This window comes from Sus scrofa, chromosome 2 (genome assembly GCF_054392235.1).
Source record: "Sus scrofa isolate SSC_HxYL_T2T_F1_AM1 chromosome 2, Sscrofa_HxYL_maternal_Yorkshire_Landrace_v2.0, whole genome shotgun sequence".
In the NCBI taxonomy this organism is placed as follows: domain Eukaryota; kingdom Metazoa; phylum Chordata; class Mammalia; order Artiodactyla; family Suidae; genus Sus; species Sus scrofa.
This window is the reverse complement of record NC_139384.1, coordinates 117031880-117056909: the sequence shown is the minus strand read 5'-3', so window position 1 is coordinate 117056909 and position 25030 is coordinate 117031880. Positions and strand designations below refer to the sequence as shown.

Genomic DNA, 25030 nt, shown 5'->3' with positions numbered 1-25030 from the left:
TAGCAATTCCAAAATATACAATGAACATCCTGTCATATGAAAACTACATATTCTCTCACAACGGTAGATACAATGACAAAAAACCAATTCTGTAATTTAAAGTCAAGATAGATACAGCAGAGGGAAAAGAAAGAAAACAAATATCCAAGAATGATGTCAATCATAAGTTATTGCTTTAATTATTGTCTTGCTTGTCACCATGGAAAAAATACTTTACATTACTGAATGTATCAAAGTCTATCAATGAGAGCTTTTTAAATAGATTTTATGCATTAGTGTGACTCATTCATCATTTGAATTTATGAAACGTATATGAACAATACACGAACATCTCCATTATCCCATCTTTGAGAAGCAATTCACACTCACATTGCCGTGATCATTGGGGAATCTGACTCCACATTCAAGTTGCATCAGGGTGAGCACCTGACCCAAGGTATGCCATTCATAATTCCGTACAATGAATTTGGAACTGGCACTGAGGTTGGACTCATACCTTGGAATATTTATTGAATAATTAGAAAGTAAAAACTCAGCCACTCTTTCTGCTTTGAGAGCTAGGGTGTAGCCAAAGCTGATATGAAAACTGAAAGTGATGTTATAGAAACAGATGAAGAATAGACACTGAATATAAGTTTGTTTGTTATCGTATATTGGTTTGCTTTTGTTCCTTTTATTGTTTTTAACAAGAAACAGTGTTTTAGCTTCCAATTCTGAGTTTTATAAGATACTTTCATAGCATAGTGTTTTCTGATATTGTGCTTTACATTTTCCATTCAGTTGTTTTATTACATTGATTTGCCATCCTTTTCTTGCTCCTAAAACAATCCCAATTATTACTATGTCTGAGGGATGAGCTATTATTTTAGACACTGATATTTTAAATGAGATATAGACCCCACTTTTAGGCCCTCACAGTAAGTTGAAGGAACTAATTTAACAACATAGATTCAATAAAATTAAAATTATAATGAATTTCTAGAAAGGAGTTAGGAGATACTGTAAGAACACAAATGGGAACTGTGCTGTTGCACCACATTAGATTATAATTTTACATATACTAAATTAATAACCTTTTAATAAAAAATGAATTTTTTGATCCCTCTATCCATATGACTAAATAATTAATGAAGCTATCCCATGTATTGTAATTTGCAGTAGCTAAATTCAGCTGTGTTACTGGATTTTATTGGACTCAAACTGGCATAGCTAACTAACTTCCTTGTCAGACTCTATAAAGAAAAATAGTAAATAATAACAATGTATGATATTGCATATGGTAAAGGCACAAAATCGCCAATGTTATAATAAAAATAAAAATAATAAAATGAGTTATATTGGGAATATATGACCTTGGTTTTATTTGGTTAAATCTAAATTTCACACGTCTAGTAGCGATTTCTCCTTAAATCAATTTGCCTAGACAAATCAAGAATGCCTAATCATGTGAAATACTTTCTGTGTTATATATTGCCAAATCAGGGTACTCTTAGATCATTTTACATAAGAGTATTGCCCTCATAGACTATTTTTGACAAAATGGGACAGTATTATATGAGAGAGATTTTAATGTTTCTAAAATTCTCTGTTCTTAAGAGTTTTAAATTGAAAGATTGTTTCACTGAGATTCATACAAGAATAGGTATGAGAGTAAATGCAGCTTCAGGGAAAGCTGGGATTTTAAAATATTTGGCTCTGAGAAAAACAATTAAGATTTTTTTTTTTTTTTTTTTGTAAATCAGAATGGGTTAAATTTTTGTATGACATAGTGATGAAAAGTCATTCCCAGTAATACTGTATTATTGAAAAGTGGTAGTGAAGGTGGAAATATGTTGGTCTGGGAAATTTAATCTCACTCTGGAAAATAGTCTTATGGAATTATATTTCAGAATAACGTATCTTAAGGGCATACTGCAGATTCTTGACCTATTCAAATTAAAGCAAGTGTTAGCATTCATCTGAGGTCACTGGAGAGAGGTCTTTTGCTAAAAATAAAAGTGTGTGTCTACTGGATACATTAGGAGAATTTTAGGATTACAATTTAGGTTATCTGTAATGAAATCAAAATACCTATGAAGAGAACTATTCATCAGAAAAGGATATAAGAAATAATGAGAAATATTGACTTATTAACTTATTTCAAATTTTACCTGTTCATTTAAAAAACTTATTAACTACGGGAATTCCCGTCATGGCACAGCAGAAATGAATCAGGCTAGGAACCCTGAGTTTGCGGGTTCAATCCCTGGCCTTTCTCAGTGGGTTAGGGATCTGGCATTGCCATGAGCTGTGGTGTAGCTTGCAGACGCAGCTCGGATCTGGCATTGCTGTGGCTGTGGCATAGGCTAGCGGCAACAACTCCAATTAGACCCCTAGCCTGGGAACCTCCATGTGCCGCGGGTGTGGCCCTAAAAAAAAAAAAAAGACAAAAAAATTAAAAACTTATTGTCTAAAGGACAAAGCAGATATACTAGTTTAAAAAATGTACATAATTTGTGCTGGTCTTCTCTTTCTCATATGAACCAAAAAAATCATTTTCTGTAATAATATGTAGAGAAAGTCTAGAGCAGAAATTGGAGCAATAGTCTTTTTTGGGGACTTGGAAGCTTGGGAACAGTCACTGAGCCTGAAGCCACCCCCATTTCCCCATTTGAGTCTGTTGGTCTGTCGTACTTGGGGAACTCCCATTCTCCCCCATTGCCATCTCCCACCATATGCAGGAAAATAAATACTTTGATTTTAGAAGTATTGTCACTGAAAGCTAAAATGGGATACTAGGGAGTTAAATTGTTAGTAGTCAATCTGAAAGAATTAGAGGTTTTCTATCTAGACCCTCCTCTCACCTCAATACTTATTTTGTCAATCCTTACGCAGTCTTACCTTTGTTTACTCTCCAGAGCGAGCATACCATTTTAAAAGTCTGCTGTGGGCCTCTTCCTCCATTAGAGTCTAAGACGTTCTTCATCCAGCATGTCTTAATTAGTCTTTATGCAACTATGTCTCTTGCTTAAGTTTTATTAATTCAGCTTTGTAAATTTGTACAATTAAGCATACACTGTGTCTAATGTACTTAGATTCACCACACTTTTTCTGAGAAGACATTTCAATACATATTTTCATCAAGGAACTCATATCTAAATATACAGAGAGAGCTCTTATAAATCGATAAGGAAAAGACAATCAAAACTGGAAAAATGAGCAGAAACCTTGAACAAGTTCTTTACGAAAGAGTATATGCAAAATGATCATTAAAAATATTAAAAGGTACTTAATCCAGGAGTCATAAAATATATATAAATTAAAACAATAATTAGATAACCCTGTCCAGGCACCAAAATGGCTAAACTCTGAGGCTGACATTATAAAGTATTAGAAAGGATATCAAAAAACTGGATCTTTCACATCGTTTCCCCTATGAAACTTTCTCACTATGAAATATACAAAATGTCCTGACAGGTAAACATTTGTGTTGTTTTTATTATTTTTTTCATTGGAAACAATAACATTCTTGTACTTTTATCTTTACACTTCATGTGAGACTTGGTTCTAGATTTCTAAAACAGCCTCTTTCCTTATGAAAGAGTGACAGAATTTCATTATAGGGGCTCTTAATATATCATGGATATCAACTCTTCTATGCTATATTCGTTGAAAATATTTTGCTTTTTGTATCATTTTAAATTTTGTTTATAAGCTCTGGTAACATACAGAATTTTAAAATCTTCATGTCATATCTATCAGTTCTTTCTTTTGTGGTATCTTGTTCATATCTTGGTTAGAAAAGCCTTCTCATCTCAGAAATACCAAAAATATTAATACTGTGTTTTACATAAAAGTTTTTATTGTTATATCATTTATAATTTATTTTTTCATTTTGGTATAAGGCTAGAATCATCCTCATATTATTTATTCCCTATTGAAGTAAATTTTTCTCTTTTCCATATACTAATTGCCAAAAATCTGTGTCCTTTTCTCAATTCCTCTTTTGCTTCTTTTCATTTATTTGTCCATTATTCCATCAACACATTTAAAAAATACTTGAGCTTTAATTTTCTTTTTTAAAAATTTCCAGCATTTTAGTTATCCACATAAGCTGGTGAATAAATTTCTTGTTCTCCCTTCACTCCTAAAACAAACAAACAAACAAACCCTCTGAGAACTTAATTGAATTTGGCATTTACTGTTAAGTCATATTATGTTTTTATGGTATGGAATCTTCTCATCTAAAAGTACAGTATGTATTTTCCTTAACTTTTTATATTTGTAGCACAAGATTTGAAATTTATTTTTGAGATCTTACACATCTCTTATTTGGTTTATTCCTATGTATTTTTCTCCCCATTGCTTTTCATTTATTTGATATTTTATCTTTTTTTTTCTTTTTAAGATTCTTTTCCCATATAGATTATCACAGAATACTGGGTAGATTTCCCTGTGCTATACAGTAGGTCCCCACTGGCCAGTCATTCCATCTACCACAGTGTGCATATGCCAGTCCCAAACCCCCAGTATATCCCTCCCCTGCATCTGTCCCTTTTGTTAACCGTGAATTTATTTTCGAAGTCTGTGACTCTGTTTCTGTTCTGCAAATAGTTCATTTGGATGCTTTTTTTAAGATTCCACATAAAAGTAATATCTTTCCTATACATTTCTAAGAATCTCTCCATTTCTTCTAGGTTTTCCATTTTATTGGCATTTAGTTGCTTGTAGTAGTCTCTTAGACCCTTTGTATTTCTGTGATGTCCATTGTGTCTTCTTTTTCATTTCTAATTTCATTGATTTGAACCCTCTCCTTTTTTTTTTTTTTGATGAGTCTGGGTAAGGGTTTATCAGCTTTGTTTATCTTTTCAAAGTATGAGCTTTTAGTTTCACTGATTTTTTTTTTTTCTTTTTGTCTTTTCAGGGACACACCTGCGGCACATGGAGGTTCTCAGGCTAGGGGGTCTAATTGGAGCCACAGCAGCTGGCCTATGCCACAACCACAGCAACATGGGATCCCGCCATGTCTGCAGCCTACACCACAGCTCATGGCATTGCCAAATCCTTAACCTACTGAGTAAGGCCAGGGATTGAACCTGCGTCATCGTGGATGCTAGTCAGATTCATTTCTGCTGAACCACAATGGGAACTCCTACTTTCACTGATCCTTTCTACTGTTTTTTTTTTTTAATCTCTATTTCATTTATTTCTTCTCTGATCATTGTGATTTCTTTCCTTCTACTCACTTTCAGTTTTATTTGTTCTTTAGTTGCTTTAGGTGTAAAGTTAGGTTGTATATTTGAGATTTTTCTTGTTTCCTGAGGTTAGCTTTTATTGCCATTTAAACTTCCCCCTTAGAACTGCTTTTGCTGTATCCCATAGGTTTTGGATCCTTGTGCTTTCATTTTCATTTGTCTCTAGATTTTGTTTGATTTCTTTGATTTCTTCAGTGATCCATTGGTTCTTTAGTAGCATATTGTTTAGTTTCCACATGTTTGTGTTTTTTGTAGGTTTTTTTTTTGGCCATTGATTTCTAGAGTTGTGATCAGAAAAGATGCTAGATATCATTTCAGTTTTCTTAAATTTACCGAGGCTTTATTTGTGGATCAGAATGTGATCAATCCTGGAGAATGTTCCTTATATGTTTGAGAAGAATGTATATTCAGCTGCTTTCAGATGATATGTTCTATAAACATCTATTAAGTCCATCTGATATAGTGCATCATTCAAGGCTTGTGTTTTCTTATATATTTTCTGTGTGGATACTCTGTCCAGGACTGCCACTCCAGCATTCTTTTGATTTCCATTTGTATGTAGTATCTTTTTCCATCTTCTTGCTTATAGTTTGTATGTGTCCCTAGAACTAAAGTAGGTCCCCTGTAGACAGCATATATATGGCTCTTATTTTTGTATCCATTGAGCTAGTCTATGTCCTTCAGTTGGAACATTTAATCCATTTACATTTAAGCTAATTATTAATAAGTGAATTCTTATTGCCATTTTGTTAATTGTTTTGAATTTGTGTTGGTCTTTTTTTATTCTTCTTTTGTTGTCTTCTCTTGTGGTTTGATAAGTATCTTTAGTGTTATGTTTTGATTGCTTTTTCTTATTTATATATGTATCTATTATAGATTTTTGGTTTGTGATTACCATGAGGTTGTGATATAGGAGTCTATATGTATACACAAGATTGTATTAAGTTGATTATCTCAATTGCAAATGCATTTCCATTATCCTGCATTTTTACCCTCCTCTACTTGCTGGTTTTGATATCATATTTGTGTGTTAATTATTACATTTACTTTATGTTTGCCTTTACCAGTATCCCTTCTCATTTATAATTTTCTTGTTTCTGGTTGTGGCCTTTTCTTTTCCACTTTGAATGCTCCTTTACTATATGTTGTAAAGCTGGTTTGGTGGTGCTAAATTATCTTAGCTTTTGCTCTGTAAAACTTCTGATTTCTCCTTTAAATCTGAATGAGTATTGCTGGGTAGAGTGTTCTTTGTTGTAGGTTTTTTCCTTTTATCACTAAGTATATTGTGCCACTCCCTTTTTGCCTACAGAGTTTCTGCTGAAAAATCAGCTGATAAACTTATCAAAGTTCCCTTGTATATTAGTTGTTGATTTTCCCTAGCTTCTTTCAATATTTTCTTTGTCTTTAATTTTGGTCAGTTTGATTAATGTGCATCTTGAACATCAAGGTGTTCCTCCTTGGGTTTATCTATATAATATTTGCTGTGCTTCTCCGACTTGAGTGATTCCTTTCCCATATTAGGGAAATTTTTGACTATTGCCTCCAGCCCTTTTAATCTCTCTTCTCCTTCTGGCAGCCATATAATGTAAATGTTGATGTGTTTAATGTTGTCTCAGAGTCCTCTTATATTTTCTTCATTTTTTTTTCATTGTTTTTTTCTTTTTTCTGTTCTGCATCAGTGATTTCCGCCAGTCTGTCTACACCTTTCTCATTTTACACTTCTGCCTCATGTATTATGCTATTGGTTCCTTCTTGTGAATTTTTCATTTCAGCTATTGTGTTGTGCATCTCTGCTTGTTTATTCTTTAATTCTTCTATTTATTTGTTAAACAGTTCTTGTAATTTCTCTGTCTTTGCCTCCAGGTTTTTGTTTTTGTTTTTTCTGAGATCTTGGATCATCCTTACTGACATTACTCTAAAGTCTTTCTCCTGTAGGTTGTGTATCTCTACTTCACTTAGTTATACTTCTGGTATTTTGTCTTGTTCCTTTGTATGGCTCATGTTTCTCCAGTGTCATTTTGTCTAGCTTTCTGTGTGGTCTCCCTTTTGCAGGATACAGATTTGTAGCCTCTCTTGCTTCTGGTGTCTCCCCCTTGTGGGTGAAGTTGATACAGGGGGTGGTGGCAGGCTTCCTGGTGGGAAGGACTGGTTCCTGCCCACTGGTGGTTGGTGCTGTGTTTTGTCCTTCTTGTAGATGCGACTGTGTCTCTGGGTGTAATTAGAGGTGGTCGTGTGCCTAGGCAGCTTGTTTGCTGGTGGGTGGTGCTGTGTTCCCACCTTGTTTGTTGTTCGGCATGGAACTTCTCATACTTGATGGATGGGGCCTGATTTTTGGCAGCCTCTAGGGAAGCTCACACAGAGGATTATTCCCTTTTACCTCTGTCTCCAATGTCCTGCCTCCAAAGTGAGCTGCAGTCATCTTCTGCTCTCCCTGGAGATGCTCCACGACCCACATGTAAATCTGACCTAGATCATTATGGAATTCCTGCTTTGGTCTGGGACCCATTGCACACATGAAATCTGTATGTGCCATCCAAAAGTGAAATTTCTATTTCCCCAAGTCTCGTAGAGTTCCTGCACTCAAGCCCCACTGGTTTTCAGTGCCAAATGCTCCATAGGCTCCTTCTCCCAATGCCAGACCCTCAGGTGGGAAATGTGATGTGGGGTTTGGAACTCTAAGTCCTGTAGAGACTCTGTGATATAGTTCTAGTTTGTAGTTCACTCACCTGGCGGGTATGGGATTGCTTATATTGTGAAAATGCCCCTCCTACCTTCTCATGGCTTCTTTGTCTTTGTATGCAGGATATCTTTTTGATAGTTTCCAGTCTATTTTGTTGATGGTTGTTCAGCATTTAGTTGTACTTTTAATTTTCAAGAGAGGAAGTGTGTTTGAGTCCTTCTACTCTGCTGTCTAATCTCTCGTACTCCTATGTGCTTTATAGTTTTTACTGCTATTGTGGATTTGTATTCTCATTTTAAAAATGATTTAGTGTTATGAAAAAGGTGTTACTTGGAGTTCCTGTCATGACTCAGCAGTTAGGAAATCTATGAACCATGAACGTTGCAGGTTTGATCTCTGGGCTTGCTCAGTGGTTTGGGAATCTGGCTTTTCTGTGAGCTGTGGTGTAGGTCTCAGACACAGCTTGGATCTGGCATTGCTGTGGCTGTGATGTAGGCCAGTGGCTACAGCTCCGATTAGACCCCTACCTAGCCTGGGAACCTCCATATGCTGCATGTGCAGCCCTAAAAAAAGGCAAAAAAGACCAAAAAAAAAGAAAGAAAGAAAAAAAAGAACAAATAAGATGTTACATTCACTATATTTATATTGTGGCTGGCACTAGTTACTAACTTCTGCTAGAACACATCATTGTATTTTTTTTTTTCTTGGTGTAATTTAGCCTTTCCAGTTAAGTAGTATATTCTTGAAAGTAATGAAAGTAGTGAAGTCATTTTCCTGTGTTTTCTTTCTTTCTTTTTCTCTTGCTTTTTTCCACTTAAATGATATTGGTTCTAGTGTATTACCTATGAGTGCACAGAGTTTGCATTTGTTTTCTGGGTATGGTTTTATCATGGTATGTGTTTTCTTCAAGTGGAAAATTACTAAGTGCTGAATTTAACTAGTATGGCCAATTCTTCCTGCTATTCCTCTCAGTGCATATATCTTTGAAATTAGCTTGATATGGAAAGACAGAAATCTCTCTATTCAGATGAACTCAGTTCCTGTTGGGTTCTCATTATGGAATACATTTCTAAGATAAGTTTTTATTCAGGTGTTTAAGTGTATATATTTTTATGCCAACAGGGCTCCTAAATGGAAAGCAAATATTTATTTAATCTGTTATAATATGTCATACATACAGAACAATAAAGTATTGACCAGGCTTACAAACGCAAAGAAACATATTATGTTGTTATCAACATTTTAAGGAGTTTTCAGGGGATACATTTAAATATTAAAAAACAGACTTTCACTTTACAGGCAGTTTAGAACCTAATCGTCTTGTAAAATGTAAATCCACTGCACCTTTGTAAATGAAATGAGTCTATGATTTTCTACTTTATTGCTGTTTCTTAGTATTATGTGTCAGGATTCAATTAGATTTCTAAAATAAATTGGACTATAATTATTTTTATCTACAAAGTACTGTCTTCAAGAGACTCACTTTAAGGCAAAGGACACATATAAATAAAAAGTTAGGTGGTGGAAAAAGATATTTCATGTGACTGGAAAAGACAGGAAGGCAGGAGTTGCAATGCTCACATTGGACAAAATAGACTTTAAAACGAAGGGCATAAAGAAAGACAAAGAAGGACACTAATGATAAAAGGATCCATTCAAGAAGAGGATTTTACAATCATCAATATATATGCCCCTAGTAGGGGAGCATCCAGATACATACAACAAATACTAACAGACATAAATGGAGAAATTAATGGGAATACAATAACAGAAGACTTGAACATCCCACTCACATCAATGGACAGATCCTCTAAACAGAAAATCAATAAGGCAACACAGATCCTAAGTGACACAATAGAAAAGTTAGACTTAATTGACATTTTCAGGACACAACATCCCAAAAAATCAGAAGATGCATTATTTTCAGGTGAACATGGAACATTCTCAAGTACCACATACTTGGGCACAAAACTAACCTCAACAAATTTAAGAATATAGAAATTATTTCAAGTATCTTCTCTGACCACAATGGCATGAAACTAGAAATCAACCATAGGGAAAGAAATGAGAAAAAACTGACTACAGAAAGACTGAAAAACATGCTACTAAAAAACCAATGGGTCAGTGAGGCAATCAAAAGGAAAAATTAAAAAAAAATACCTCAAGACAAATGATAATGAAAACAAAACCATTCAAAATCTATGGGATGCCATAAAAGCAGTACTTAAAGGGACGTTCGTAGTGATGTAGGCCTTCCTCAGAAAAGACAAAAAATCTCAAATCATCAACTTAACCTACCACCTAAAAGAATTAGAAACAGAAGAACAAAACACAAAGAGGAAGAAAGGAAATCTTAAAGAACAAAGAGGAAATCAATAAAATAGAGATTCAAAAAACAATAGAAAAAAAAATCAATAAAACCAAGAGCTCTTTATTTAAAAGGGTAAAATAAACTGACAAACCTCTGGCCAGAATCACCAAGAAGAGAGAAATAAGTCAAACAAAATAAGAAATGAAAAAGGAGAGATCTCAACAGTTACCACAAAAATACAAACAACCATGAAAGAATAATATGAAGAAATACATGCCAACAAATTTGACAACCTAGAAGAAAATGACAACTTTCTAGAGAGATACAGACCATTAAAGCTGAATCAAGAAGAAATAGAGCGATTGAACAGACCGATCAGTAGAAATGAAATTGCTTGGGGTTAATAGATGCAGAATATTGCCCTTGGAATAGATTAGCAATGAGATCCTGCTCTGTAGCACTGGGAACTATGTCTGAACTGGTCACTTATGATGAAGCATGATAATGTGAGAAAAAAGAATCTATACATTCATGTGTAACTGGGTCACCATGCTGTATAGTAGAATATTGACAGAACACTGTAAACCAGCTATAATGGAAAAAAATAAAAATCATTATATATATATATAAAGTAATAAAAAGAAAAGGGATACATAGACAAACAGTACTTTTTTAATGATTTAAAGCCAGTTACACTCTTACTGACTCCATAACAAATGATATGAGCCTAGATTGGAGGAAAGTTAAACTTAAATACTTCCATGATGTCTCTATTAAATACTGAATTTTGTTAATATGACTTACAATACAATCAGGAAAAAAGACATTTCTAGTGCTTAATATGATGAAATTTCTGTATGGCAATATTAAATGTTGGAATAATAAAAATGAATTCTCCAGTACAATTTTTATGATATGTAATTAGTATGGTATAATCTTTGTGTGGGATAAAAGGAATATGAATTAAAGAATGTAAAAGTTGGGGTTCCTGTTGTGGCACAGCAGAAATGAATCTGACTAGGAACCATGAGGTTGCAAGTTCCATCCCTGGCCTTGCTCACTGGGTTAAGGATCCAGCATTGCTGTAAGCCATGGTGTAGTCCACAGACGTGGCTCAGATCTGGCATTGCTGTGGCTGTGGCATAGGCCAGCAGCTGTAGCTCTGATAAGACCCCTAGCCTGGGAATCTCCATATGCCTTGGGTGTGGCCCTGAAAAGACAAAAGACAAAACAATCAATCAAAGAGAATGTAAAAGTAAGTGATGAAAAAAAAGACAAACTTTATGGAGGAACCACTACAATCTCTGAAGATGAGACTTCTGCAAGTACTAAGCTACAAGAATCTTAGACACTCAAGAATTTCAAGTCTGTAAGATTCTTATTCTGAACATTTGAAAAACAGGAAGCCTGTTTTTTCCTGGTTTTATTTACTGACAATTTGTAAAACCTAGAATCATCTGCAGTGACTATATATGATTAAAAAGGAGACACTGGAAGTGAGGTAATTCTTAATTAAGAGAGTAGTACAAATAAACCTTAGCAAATTTAAGAAATACAAACAGCAACAACAACAGAAGTTATAAAATCTCTCAGATGAAACAGCAGGTGACATTTTGGTATCTGGGCATATTAGTCAGGGAGTTAATGTAGGAGACCAGCTCAGAAGCCAAAGCTGGTATGTTGCATAATATTTCTCAATCAATCTTCAATATTATTTTTCTTAATTAGAAGAGTTCTAATGTCATGAAAGTTGAATGTACAAATTAATGTTAAAACTAAAATGGAGAAAAGCTATAGACATTTAGTAAACTTCATCTAATCAATAGAAAAAAATGAAATTGAATATGCAATAAAAAAACTCCCCAAAAACAAAAGTCCAGGACCAGATGGCTTCACAGGCAAATTCTACCAAACATACAGAGAAGAATTTATACCCATCCTTGAATTTTTCCAAAAAGTTGAAGTGAGAACACACACAAAGATATTCTATGAAGACACAATCACCCTAATACCAACACCAAAGATACTACCAAAAAACAAAATTATACTACCAAAAAAGAAAATACCTTTGATGAATATAGACAAAAAAATTCTCAACAAACTTTTAGCTAACCAAATCCAAAAATGTAAAAAAAAGATCAAAACTTTCCTTGAAAAAGACATGTACCTGCATGTTCATTGCAGCACTATTCCCAATAGCCAAGATATGGAAACAACATAAATGTCCATCGACAGATGATTGGATTAAGAAGATGTGGTATATTTACACAGTGGGATACTACTCAGCCATAAAAAAGAACAAAATAATGCCATTTGCAGCAACATGGATGGAACCAGAGACTCTCATACTAAGTAAAGTAGTTCAGAAAGAGAAAGACAAACACCATATGATATCCCTTATATCTGGAATCTAATATATGGCACAAATGAACCTTTCCACAGAAAAGGAAATCATGGACATGGAGAACATACTTGTGGTTGCCAAGGGGGAGGGTTTGGGATGGACTGGGAATTTTCAAACTATTGCCTTTGGAATGGATAAGCAATGAGGTCCTGCTGTATAGCTCTGGGAACTATATCTAGTCACTTAAAAAGAGCATGATAATGTGAGAAAAAAGAATGTATACATGTATGTGTGACTGGGTCACCTTGCTGTACAGTAGAAAATTGACAGAACACTCTAAACCAGGTATGATGGAAAAAATAAAAATCATTATTAAAAAAAGTATCACACTACAACCAAGTGGGATTCATTGCAGGTTCACAAGAATGGTTCACCATATGCAAAGCAATCATCGTCATATACCACATTAACATGATCATCTCAATAGATGCAGAAAAAGCATGTGACAAAATCCAACATCCATTCATGATCAAAACTCTTACCAAAGTGGGTATACAGGGAACATACCTTAACGTAATCAAAGCCATTTATGATAAACCCACAGCAAATACAATACTCAATGGAGAAAAACTGAAAGCCTTCTTGCTAAAATCTGGAGCAAGACAAGGATGTTCACTCTCACCACTTTTATTCAATACAGTATTAGAAGTCCTAGCCACAGAAATCATACAAACAAAAGAAATAAAAAGTATCCAAATTGGAAGAGAAGAGGTAAAGTTTTCACTGTATGCAGACGACATGATATTATATATAGAGAACCATAAGGATTCCACAGAAGAACTGCTCAAAATGATCAATGAATTCAGCAAAGTGTAGGGTACAAGATTAATATTCAGAAATTGGTTGCATTACTGTATATTAAAAATGAAATATTAGAAAAGGAATATAAAAATAGAATACCTCTTAAATTTGCACCCCTAAAAATTAAATACTTAGGAATAAACCTGACCAAGGAGGTGAAAGACATATGCTCAGAACTATAAAACATTAATCGAGGAAATTAAAGAAGATGCAAAGAAATGGAAAGAGCTAATCAAACTAACAAGCTTTTGCACAGCAAAGGAAACCAAAGGGGAAAAAAAAGACAACCTATGGAATGGGATAAAATAGTTTCAACTGATGAAACTGACAAGGGGTTAATCTCTAAAATATACAAACAACCTATACAACTCAACAGCAAAAAAACCCAACGGCACAATTGAGAAATGGGCAGAAGACCCTGGTAGACATTTCTCCATGGAAGATATACAGATGGCCAACAGGCACGTGAAAAAATGCTCAACTTCACTAATTATCAGAGAAATGCACAGAATTGCAGTAAGGTACCACTTCACACCAGTCAGAATGGCCATCATTAGTAAGTCTACAAATAACAAATGCTGGAGACAGTGTGGAGATAAGGGAAATCTCCTTCACTGTTGGTGGGAATGTAAATTGATACATTATAGAAAATAATATGGAGGTACCTCATAAGACTAAATATAGAACTACCATATGACCTAGCAGTCCCACTGCTCAGCATATATCTAGACAAAACTTTCATTCAAAAAGACACATGCACCCATATGTTCATTGCAGCACTATTCACAATAGCCAAGATGTGGAAACAACCTAATTTTCCACTGACAGATGAATGGATTAAGAAGATATCACATATATCTTCTTGAATATTATTCAGCCATAAAAAAGAGCAAAATAATGCCATTTGCAGCAACACGGATGGAACTAGAGACTCTCATACTAAGTGAACTGAGAAAGAGAAAAACAAATACCATATGATATCACTTATATCTGGAATCTAATAGAAGGCACAAATGAACCTTTCCACAAAAAAGAAACTCATGGACTTGGAGAACAGACTTGCAGTTGCCAATTGTGGCGGGGGGAGTGGGATGGACTGGAAGTTTGGGGTTAATATATGGAAACTGTTGCATTTGGAGTGGATGAGCAATGAGATCCTGCTGTATAGCACAGGGAATTATATCTATTCCTTCTGTTGGAATATGATGGAGGATAATTTGAGAGAAAGAATGTGTATATATATATATATATGTGTATATATATATATACACACACACATATATATGTGTATATATATATATACACACATATATATATGACTGAGTCACTCTGCTGTATAAGGAAATTGACAAAACACTGTGAATCAACTATAATGGAAAAAATTGTTTTAAAAATTTGATATGAATACATAGAGATACATCATCTCAGATTTTTAGTATACAGTACACTATTATTGAATGTAGTCACAGTGTTTTTCAGCAACTCTCTAAAAGTTATTCATCTCAGCTGACACTTTCAATTTGTATCATTTCCTCAAGGTTCATTCATTTCATCAGAAATCACACAATTTTCTTTTTTTAGGCTTTATAGTGTCCCATTGTAAGTATAATAACACATTTTCTTTTTCCATTCATCTGTCGATGGACATTTAGTTTGTTTCCATATCTTACCTCTTGTGAATAGTGCTGTAATGAATATAAGTGAGCTAATATCTCTTTGATATCCTGATTCCAATTCTTTTGGATATATATCCAGAAGTGGGGGAGCTTGATCTTATGGTAGTTCTATTTTAAAATTTTTAAGAACCTTCTACTGTTCCATAGTGGCTACACCATTTTGCCTTTCTACCAATAGCGTGCAAGGATTCCTCTGTTTCTGCACATCCTCAGCAGCACTTGTCGTTTTCTTTTCTTTTTTCTTTCCTTCCTTCCTTCCTTCTTTCTTTCTCTCTCTCTCTCTCTTTCTCTTTCTTTCTTTCTTTCTTTCTTTCTTTCTCTTTATTTTTCTCTTTCTTTTTTCTTTCTTTTTTTTTCCTCTCTCTCTTTCTTTCTTTTATTTTTTGAGTATAGTCATTCTGACATGTGAAGTGATTTCTCATTGTGATTTTGATTTGCATTTCCCTGACAATTAATGACAGTGACCATTTTTTCATATACCATTGGCCATTTGTATATCTTCTTTGAGTTAGTGTCTAGTCCAGTTTTTAGCCCATTTTTAATTGGGTTATTAGTTGTGTGATTATTGAGTTATAGGTTTTCCTCATGTGTTTTGGAGATTAACCCCTTTGAGATATACAATTTGAAAAATTTTTTTCTAATCAGCAGGTACATTTTTCCTCTCTTGATTGTTTCCTTTGTTGTGCAGACGTGTTTTTGTTTGATGTAATCAAAATCTTAAAGTCATTTTTTGCAGAAGTAGAAAAAAATTCTATAATTCATGTGGAACCGCAAAAGACTGTGGATAACCAAATTAGTCCTGAGAAAAAAACAAAGCCATAGGCATCATATTTACTGATTTCAAAATATATTATCAAGCTACAGTAATCAAAACAATATGGGACTGGCATAAAAACAGACATCTAGACCAATGGAACAAATATAGAATCTATAAATAAATCCATTCATATATAGTCACTTGATCTGTGACATGGGTACCAAGAATATAAGGAGGGAAGGATAGGCTTGTCAGCAAATTGTTCTGGGAAAAATGGGTATTTACATATAAATGAAATTGAACCCTTATTTTACCTAATACACAAAAATCAACTCAAAATAGATTAGATACTTAAACATAAAACCTGAAAATACTTCTAGAAGAAAATGTAGGGGAAAACTTTAATGATCTTGATCTTGGCAATGATTTCATAGATAAAATATCAAAAGAACAGGTAAGAAAAATGAAAATAATCAAATGGGACTACATGCTAACTTTTTTGAGGGGTTTTACCTTTAAAATCCTCCTTAATGTCATCCACCTAAGTTCATTTGATATGTTTTATTGAGTTTCAATACCTTCTCTTTCTAAGTTACTTTGCCCATTTTTTTTTTTTTTACTAACTGCATAGAGCTTTGGCTGAATCCTATAGGTACTGCAAATAATGTTTTCATTAGTATTAATTTCAATATTTATTATGTAGAGGATTCATTTTTTAAAATTCTTTGTTTTATGTTAATTTTAAATATAAAATTTATTGTGTTGAAGTGAATATTTGCTTTATAGTTACTATTTGGAAACTTTCTTAATATTTGTGGCAAAAGGTGTAACTGATTTAATAAATAATATTTGCAAATTTTAAAAGAATATATATTCAGGGTATAGTATAAAATTCTAGTATGATATTTAAATCTCTTATGTAATTTGTTTGTTTCCTCATCCTGTTGAGTTTTGAGGTAAACAAGTTATTTTCTCCTAACATGACTTCATTTTGGAGGGAGGGAGAGTGGGTGACAAATATTTTTGGTTTCTAGTACTTTGACTTTATATATTTTGCTTGCTACATTAAAAGAATATTTTTATAAATGCTCATAAAATTATAGATTTTCCCATTTTGAAAAACTCAAATTTGTTCCATTACTGTAAAATAAGACTTTTTTCTTGAGTACTGTTTCATCTAATGTAAAACTACCATCTTACAACATTTTTATTTACCTTTAACTGTTATTTTTTTTCCTAGGTATTTACTTACTCATTTTTATTTTTCTTATATAAACTAAATATACCTAGGTTTACTTTCCTTTTTTTCTTTGATAATATGTGCATATTTTAATTTTTTAATTAAAAATGTTTAATAATATGTAAACTTTTAAGAATCTTATGTTTATTGTAATAACATTTTATTTATTCTAGTTGATTTTACATCTCATGTTTATTAGGCTTTCTTATGGGTTCTTTTATGCATTTTACTAAAATGAAATTTTTATTCTTTTCATTTTTTCCATTTTATGATTTGAATGTTTTTGTGTCAAATTTGTATTTTCCCTGTAATGTCCTTAATTTTTAGAAAACATGCAAATAACTATAGATTTTGAGAAATGTTTTGCTTTTCTGGTCTCCTATCCTTTGTGCATAATCTGCTTTTCTATTTCTAAAATTTTTAAAGGTCAGTTTCATCTTTCACATGTTCTAAAATATTACTGTGTAGTATAATGATAGGATTTTGTGTATGTCATTGTCACATTGTAATTTATTAAAAAGTTAGTATGATTATTCTCACTTTTATAGTCTCCCCAGAATCTCGAAACTTCATATATCATTGTTGAAACTTTCTCTTATTATCCCACTGTAGTTTTGAAACAGTGGTTTTGGTTTGAGCTTTATGTGCAAGAAGTCCTAGATGATAGGGTCTCCAGGGAAAAACGAGGAGAGCTGTGAAAATGAATTGCTGACTCTTGCCCTGAAAACCTGTCAGTTTATTTTGGGAGAAAGATACGTAACCGACCTAGTCAAGTCCAAATGTACCAATGATGAATAGTGATGAACTGGATTTGTAGTCAGGGAAGAAAATAAGGACAGAAGGAAGAGCATGAGCAAAAGAATAAGGGGAAATGTGAAAGTGATTGTCATGTACACACACCAAATGATGATGGAGTGAATACAAAAAGGCATGAGACTGAGTGGCAAGGAAATCAGCTGGAAATAATAAGAAATACATGAATGAGAGGATTGGAAGTATGGACTTTATCCTATTTGCTGTTAGAATAATTGAAAGATTCGGGTTAAGGAAATAATATGAATAAGGTTTATGTTTAAGAATGATAAGTAGAAAGAGATGACAGAGAGAGCTGGGATTAGAAAGTGTTGAGCAACTGGTAATGGAAGAGAAAATGGAACAGTAAATTTATTTGAACACATTTTGGCATTCATCAAAATTCATAAACAAATTGAATGTGGATATTATTGGAGATGAAGTGGGCAGAGCTGTCTCTTAGATTTTAAGTATGAGTGATTCTGAATGCTGAAGTTATTAACTGAGCTTTAAACAAGGTAGAAAAACAGGTTTTATTGTATATAAAATTTGTTTCAGGAAACAGTAGAATTTAGCAATCAGATAGGCTTGAATTCAAATCACTGTACTAACCTTTACTTTTTTTGGACGTTGTGTATGTTACTTAATCATTCTGATTGTTAATTTTGTTTATGATAAAACATATAGAGTAATTCTTCTCAAGGGGTTTTTATGAAGACTAAACAAATAATGTATGCGAAATAGAGTACCATTTCTATCATTATTATTACTATCATATTGTTATTATTTTTGTCAATAATATTTTTGAGATTTCTATTGGAGAACTATATAGATACTCAGAATTTGGTAGGTGAATTTAAATGAGCTTTGCACTCAGGGGAAGGTCAAATATTGGAGAAATAATTTTGTGTATTTAATCTCGTGAAAGTGCTGGTATAGAGACCACAAAAGGAACAAAAATATCGTTCATTTCTAGACAGGAGAGCAGATGAACAAGTAATGCTAAAGCAACCAGATGAATAATAGTGATAAGAAGGAAAATCAAAATAGTACTGCCAGAGCGTTCCTGTTGTGGTGCAGAGGAAACGAATCCGACTAGTATCCATGAGGATGTGAGTTTGATCCCTGGCCTCACTCAGGGGGTTAAGGATCCAGCGTTGCCGTGAGCTGTGGTGTAGGTCGCAGACCCGGCTTGGATCCTGCGTTGCTGTGGCTGTGGTGTCAGCTGGCAGCTGTAGCTCCTAATTGACCCCTACCCCGGGAACTTTCATGTGCCGCAGGTACCTAAAAAGCAAAAAAAAAAAAAAAAAAAAAAAGTACTCCCTCTTAAGTTAAAGGAAGAGAGAATGTGTCCAAGCAAGAGGACAGATATCACAAAGCAGTCAAGGCAGATTAAAAACAAAGTCTGTTTGATCATCCAGAGATCAATTTCAGATAGTTTCTATAGAGAGTGCTAGAGTTAAAAAAAAAATATATATATATATATACTGTGCAGTGAATTCAAGACACTGGAAGGTGTAAGCATGAAAAAAGTGGTGAAAATTACTCTTGAGAGTCTATGTCAGAAGAAGAGAAATAATGGAAACTGAAATGTATTAATTATTCTCTCCACTTTCTGAGTGGAAAGGACTGACCATATTTGAACACCAAGATGAGGGTGTCAGTTTGTAGGCAGGCTAGGGATTCAAGGAACTCAGGAAAAGTATAATAAACCACTGAGGAGAATGGGAGTGGAAGGCAATAAGAAACTGTGGACTTATCTCATTCGTATAAATGGTTTTGTGGCTATATGCTCAAGCCAAAAATGAAAAAAGCTCTTTAACCGAGAATAATTTGAATAAAATCTTAACACACAGTTCTGCATCTTATATTTCCTCTAGTTCCTTCTAGTGTGTCCTGATATAAGATGTACACATCTTCCTCAGGCCCTCACAAGTATAATAAAACCCATAGAATACTCCCCAAACTTTAGATTTTGCTTTAGTTTCTTTCCTCTCATCATTTGTTATACCTCATCATCCTGTATCTGACTATCCATATTTCCAAAACATGCACATTTCACAAAGGAATACATTTTTATTTTCTGCTACAGGCACAAAATGTGTAGAATATGTTACAATACAAATGCAACCTTTGGGCAAAAGGAGATATTAACTCCTGTAGGGCATTGAAACAGGTTAGAATACAGAATTATCATTTATTTTTTGCCACTCAGTACTGACAGATTGGGCTCAATAACGAGTGCTGTCCTTGAGAATGTTGAGCTTGTCAAATGCAGTATCTAAAAAAGGAAAAAAAAAAAAACCCAAATCATTGTTTTCTTTGAATTGTTTAAATAATGACTACACATTTACATGTAAGATTAATTTTATTTTTGTGGTTCAACTGTGGTAAAAGAACACAGATATTCATTAATTACTGTGATTTTTGTAGATTCTTCACTTAATTTTAGATAATCAAAATTTTTGTATAATATAGTATTTGGGGAGATCTAAATTGTGATTGTATTGTCGGACATTTTTATGATGATTTTGCCTTTGCTGGTCACTTTTAATGCTGTCAGCAGAGCTAATTTGCAGGGGATAAAACTGCATTTACCAATATAGAATTATAATGATGTAAAAAGTTTCGGTTCAATAGTCATGTCATATTTGGTCAATAGCCAGCAGTTGCCATTAGTGAGAAGTGAAGCACCTACACGAAGTGCCAAGTCAGTAAGAGAAACAAATCAAAGGAAGATGAAGTGATCCGTAATGAGCAGAGAAAAATCAATAAAATAAAAAAAGAGCCTATCTCTTAAAATGAATGAACAAGAGACTGGCTGAAGTTTGAACTACGTTTGTTCCATGTAAGTAGTCATTCTGAGTGGTAAAGCTTAGTGTAAAAATACTTATTGCTTGCTCTAATTCTCGCTGATTGGGAGCCTCTTCAAAAAATGTATACATTGATTGTACCTGGTAATACAGTGAGAAAAAATATGTCTTGTTTAAAAAACATGTTTAAAGGAGCAAGCTTAAAGTCTTCACTATACAAAATTCTCTCTCTACAATATTAAGCCACACACTTGATTGTCATTCTATACATCACTCCTACTAGCCTAATTCCAACTGAATAAAGAACAGTGTGTGAATGGTGTATAGGTTGGCCTTGAGGCTAACTTAATTCAATGTTCTGTCTTGAAACATATAGAAAACTTCTCTGGAAAACATCAAAGAGAAATTCATAAGTCCTCAAAGAACTGAACTATTTCATGGAATCTAGGAGGATCAATGGGAATTTTGGCAAGAATGGAGAATGTGGCACCTCACGGGTATAGGTGCAATTGTTCAGCTTCTCCTATTAAGAAAACTGCCTCAGCTTCTGATTAACAATACACTTTTCTAGCAAATCCACTGCTTTAACTGGGGTTTACACCAGTAGAGGGGAATTCAGGATTTTAGGGGAGCGTTCAGTATGCTACTTCACTGTTCAAATACACTATTGATTTAAGTCTCCCAAAGATGAGATAAAATCAGAAAATACCCAGTACCTCTAAAATTGAAAGACAAAGGTCATCTTTTCTAATCATGGAGCTTTAGGGGAAGGTCAGGAAAGAATGCGGCATCATCTTTCTCTACTACCCAAATGGCCTTATCAACTCAAATCTTAGGGGTCCAAGTCAAGGGCTTTGTGGTACCAGCCTTAAAGATGGGACCCCTAATGCCTCTTGATAGCCACACCCTTTCTGTGAATTGTACTAGGGTTGGGTTATTTGATGAATCAAATGTGGCAGAAGAGGTGGGATGTCACTTCTGACCTTAAGTTATAAAACATTGTAGCTATCAAGTTAATTTCTCTTTTTCTCTCTCCAGTGATGACACTGGCTTTGGAGGAAGCCTTATGGAATGGCCCTCATGGTAAGGAACTGAAGCCTCTTATTTATAGCCATGTGAGTGAGCTTGGAAACAGATTCTCCAGCTCCACTGAAGCTACAGAGATGCAGACCAGAGAACAGCTTGACTGCAACTTCATGAGAGACCCTGAGCCAAAAATACATGGCTAAGCTACTTCTAGATTCCCAACCCTCAGAAACTGACATCATATTTTTGTTTTTTTGCATGAAGCCACTAAATTTTACAGTAACTTGTTATGTAGCAATAGATAGGTAATATAATCTTTTTACATCTACACTGAAACACTACCTTTTCATTTATGAATTTTTTTTTTTTTTAATAAGTGATGTCTGGAGTTCCCGTTGTGGCTCAATGGGTTAAGAACCCGACTACTATCCATGAGGTTGCAAGTTCGATCCCTAGCTTTGCTCAGTGGGTTAAGGCTCCAGCATTGCCACCTGCGGTGTAGGTCACAGATGTGACTCAGATCTGGTGTTGCCCTTGGTGTGGTGTATGCCTCAACTGCACCTCTGATTCAATGTCTAGCCTGCAAACTTCCATACCACAGATGCGGCCCTAAAAAGAAAAACAAAAAAGTGATATCAAAAATTCTTTCGGAGTTCCCGTCATGGCTCAGTGGTTAACAAATCTGACTAGGAACAATGAGGTTGTGGCTTCGATCCCTGGCCTTGCTCAGAGGGTTAAGGATCTGGCTTTGCCTTGAGCTGTGGTGTACGTTGCAGATGCGGCTCAGATCCCGCGTTGCTGTGGCCCTGGCGTAGGCCGGTAGCTGTAGCTCCAATTAGACCATTAGCCTGGGAACCTCCGTGCGGGTACAGCCCTAGAAAAGACCGAAAAAAAAAGACTAAAAAAAAAAAAATTCTTTCACTTTATGTGTGTCACTGACTGAGTGGAGCCATATCCTTTCTGTAACCATGATTTGGGAGAATTAAAATTAAAAGGTTCTATGCCTGTTTTCAGAATTTTAGTTATCTTATTTATTTAGTTCATGGTGTCTAGCACACATGGCAGGCAATAAAGTTAGGTACAGTCTCTATAAAAACTGTAAAGTTTTACATTCTGCAATTATGCATGTTTACTGTCCTTCTCTGAGTAATTCTGGCTTCTTGTACTACTCTATATAAAGTTAAAGGTAATAATAGTTCTGGATTATTGGAGACATCAAATGAACAAATATATGTAAAGTACTTCAAACAGTACTTGAAATTTTGTACTTACTATACATGTGCCCCTTCCTGTGCTATATCCTTCTTTTCATCCTGACAAATAGGGATATTACTGGGGAGACCTCAACCTGTCACTTTTAATCCACCGTGTTTTGTCCCAGAATATAGTCCCCTGAATTCTTATCATGATATTGTTTCTTAAGATATTCAGTCTAACACCAGAGATTTTGGACCTATGCCTTCACTAGGATCAATTTATTGGAAAATTTCAAATTTAAATATAGCCTACCTATTAACTAAGATCACTGCAAAGCATTTTAGCCACACAAAAGAAATGCCAATAATTGCTGGTCCTTTTATGAGAAAAGGAAGCACTGGTTGATGTATGAGCTATAGTGTCAATTAACCCAAAAGAGTGATAGAGAAGAAACATCAGCAAAATATTTTTGAATGCAGACTCCCACGTGAGCAAGAAATCCAGAATGCACCTCCAGTACACATTTAGACCTAAATACATACATGTTTTAAAATAGATTTTTCTTATTGTAAAATTTACTTTGACAATACTTTAATATTATAATATTTTAATTAGAAAATATTAAGGAAGTAAAGTTATAAATGAACTAAAAGGTCAGACAAATCTTGGAATTCCCATTATGGTTCAGGGGGTTAAGAACCTGACATAGTGTCCCTGAGGATGCAGATTCGATCCCTGGCCTCGCTCAGTGGGTTAAGGATCCAGTGTTGCTATAAACTTTGGCACAGATTGCAGATGTAGCTCGGATCCCATTTTCTTGTGGCTGTGGCTTAGGCTGGCAGCTGTAGCTCTGATTTGATCCCTAGCTCAGGAACTTCATATGCCAGCAGGTGTGGACATGAAAAAAAAAAAAGTCAGACAAATCTCTGTACTGAACTGAGAAATACTCTTTATAGTGCTTGGTCTCTAAAGATGTTATATGTCATCCGATCTAAGATGCCATCAATTGTAGGATGCTCTATTATATTATGATCCATTAAGAAAAAAAATATGCTGCCAATTAAAATTATGAGAAAATGCTTGCCTGTGATGTATCATTTTTATTTTTATGTGTTGAAAGGGCTTTTTAGACATTTAGCAAATACTTTGATCGTATATTATATTTGTACATGCAGAAGAAAGTAAAATATGAGCAAGATAAATTGGTTAAGATACTCCTAAACTATCATACATGAAATTGAATCTTTTTTTCTAAGAGTAGTGAATGTACATGTTTTTCTCCATAATGTCTGCTGAAACAAGATTATAGATTATTCAGTGTTTCTTAAAGTTTTCTATTATCTTCTCTGAAATTTTCCTATAAGGTACTGACACCCATTCTTCAAAATTTAATGTGCATATACAGGCAGTTGCTAATAAGTCAGTTTTGCTATATAATCCAAAAAAGATGACCAGGTCCATTCCAATTTCAGAGATGTTAGAACATCAAAACAACCTGAGTATCAATTAGTGTATGGTCAGGAAACAGGACTAATGCCAGGAAATTCAATAGAAAGAGTATAACTGAAAACACCTTAGAAAATGTTGGCAATAAAAGCAAATAGAGGTAGGTAAGCCATTTAAAATGTTCAGTAAACTCTATTCTTGTCAGTAATCTGGGCTCCCTATACGAATTTTTCAATTTGAAGAGTAGGCTAGCTTAAAGAATAATGATTTCATTATCAAATGCTGTATTATTTATTCATTGCTGAAAAATACTTAAGGATAATATTGGTTAATGTGGAACTTTTGCTGCCCTTACCTTGTCTTTCATCTCAGTGACTTGGACTCAGTTATGGCTACATATGCCTGTACTATTAGGTTAAAAGTGACTAAACCTCAAAATAGTTCAATTAAAAAGGAATTTATTGGCCCAGGTGAGTCAGAAATCTATTTTTAAACATTATTCTTGACTGGATGGATGTTAAGTACTTAAAATGTTATTGGAATACTCTCTAAATTTATCTCACACTTGACAAAACCTGTGAAGAGAGCTATTTGGAATCAATGTAGGAAACTTATTATTGATTTTTATACAGTACTCATATTTTAATACTTTT

General features: G+C 34.1%; 1 protein-coding gene across 11 annotated transcripts in view; it reads left to right on the top strand.

Annotated features, from left to right (window-relative positions):
• LOC110259429 (uncharacterized) overlaps positions 1–25030 on the top strand; it is a 904175-nt gene that overhangs the window by 199522 nt on the left and 679623 nt on the right. For 2 of the 11 annotated variants that reach the window (XM_085014129.1, XM_085014121.1), the window contains exon 2: positions 21747–21791. The exons of the other annotated variants lie outside the window; for them this stretch is intronic. The gene's annotated coding sequence lies outside the window, so the exon portion shown is untranslated. The remainder of the gene's footprint in view (positions 1–21746; positions 21792–25030) is intronic. 11 annotated transcript variants of the gene reach the window in all.